A 2,211-nucleotide genomic window follows, 5' to 3' on the forward strand; every position below is an offset into this window, starting at 1 on the left:
TTGTCACATGCAAAGTCAGCATTCAGGTAACCAATTAAATCAAAATTAGATGAATAAGGATACCTTAGTCCTTATTCTGTGGTGCCAATAAAGTAATGAATAATCCTCTTTACTATCGTGAGATGTGACTCCTCGGGGCACCTTAAAATCTCGCACATTTGCACACACTATACATGACGTCTGGTCAACTAGAAGTGAGATAAAATAGTGAACCAATCATTCCTCTATAAATTTTTCATCCACATCTTTCCCGGGTGCATCTGTTTTAAGACACATGAAGGGACTCATGGGGGTTCTGAATGCTTTTCCCTTTTCGAGTTTGAATTTCTTGATTATTTTCTTTGTATACTTGGTTTGAATAATGAATGTTCCATTAGTCGATTTCTTGATTTATAGTCCTAGAAAGAATGAGAGTTCTCCCATTAGTCTCATTTCAAACTCAGCCTTCATTGAGTTTGCAAAATTCTCGCAAAAAGAGGGTAAAACTCCCAAAAATAATATCATCACCATAGATTTGAACTATAAGAATATATAGCCCAGATATTTGAATGAAGCGATTTGTATCAATTTTACCCCTTTGAAAGTAATTTTGAAGTAAAAAAAAGTTTAGTCTTTCATACTAAGATTTTTGAGCTTGTTTGAGACCATAAAGAGCTTTAGCCAATTTGTAAACAAAATCGGGACAAGAAGGATTTTCAATATCAGGAGGTTATTTGAAGAAAACTTCTTCTTTTATGAAACCATTTTTTAAGACACTTTTTACATCCAGTTGAAAAAGTTTAAAACGTTTAAAGGATTCATAAGCGAGCAAAATTCGAATCGACTATAATCTTGCTAGTGGAGCGAAGTCAATGCCTTCTTGTTGTGAGTATCCTTGAGCTATTAGTCTAGATTTGTTGCGAATAAATTTTCTGGTTTGATCAAGCTTATTTCAAAACACCGATTTTGTACCAATGGTGAGCAGTTCTTTGGTCTTTCAATAATGGTCCACACTTGATTTTTTTTCAAATTGATCAAGTTCTTCTCTCATTGCGAATAAATTTTCTGGTTTGATTAAGCTTATTTCAAAACGCCTATTTTGTACCAATGGTGAGCAGTTCTTTGGTCTTTCAATAATGGTCCACACTTGATTTTTTTTCAAATTGATCAAGTTCTTCTCTCATTGGTTATACCCATGATTCATTTTCCATAGCTTCATTTATTCATTTTGGTTTCATTTTAGATATTAGAGCAACAAAAGCTTGTTTCTAAGGGAAGTTTGCTTTTGAATTTTGTCATAAAGTTTCCTGAGAATAAAATTCTTTGGATAGCTGGCATTATATTTCCATTATCTTGGAATATTTGTTTTGTCAAATGGATTAGTCGACTCCTCCTCTGCGATAGTTGACTCTTCAACACTGTTTCAGATTTAATAGCTGTTGTATTTTCATTTGTCTTGAGAGGAGTGATTTCATCATCACTGGCTTTGACTCTCTACATTCTTGGGTTAGTGTCATCAAATACCACATGTATATATTCTTCAACACTCAAAGGTTTTTTAATTAAAAACACGAAAAGCTCTGCTGGAAGAGCATAGCCTAAGAATAGACCTTTGTGACTTCTAGGATCAAACTTATCGAGATTGTTCTTACCGTTATTGTGAATGAAACACTTGCATCCAAAAGGATAAAAAGTATATTATATTTGGTTTCTTACCTCTCCATAGATCATAAGGAGTTTTCTTTAGAATTGGTCTAATTAGACATCTGTTAAGAATATGACAGGCAGTACTTACAACCTCTGCCCTAAAATGACCAGGTAAGCTTCTATCATGGAGCATCGGTCTTGCTGTATCTTGTAAGATCTGTTTTTTAACTTCAACTAATCTATTTTGTTGAGGTGATATATCTGAAGAAAAGATTTAAGTGAATCCTTTTTGAGCGCAAAATTTTTCAAAGGCATTATTTTCACCATGATATCTATGAATAATTATAATGAAGTATCCTGCCTCTCTTTGAAATTCTATACAAAAAGCTTCAAAGTTAGAAAAATATTCATTTTTATGAGCTAACAAGATTATCCATGTGAACCTTTAGAATTTGTCAACAATAACAAAGGCATTACTTGTAACAACTTTAAAATGACTATGCTAAATAATGCTTAATGTATCTAGAACGCCTACGGTTAGACCTGGTTCACACGGATTGATGCGCGTAGAACCAGACCTCTAAA

Source organism: Solanum pennellii, chromosome 5 (genome assembly GCF_001406875.1).
Source record: "Solanum pennellii chromosome 5, SPENNV200".
NCBI lineage: Eukaryota > Viridiplantae > Streptophyta > Magnoliopsida > Solanales > Solanaceae > Solanum > Solanum pennellii.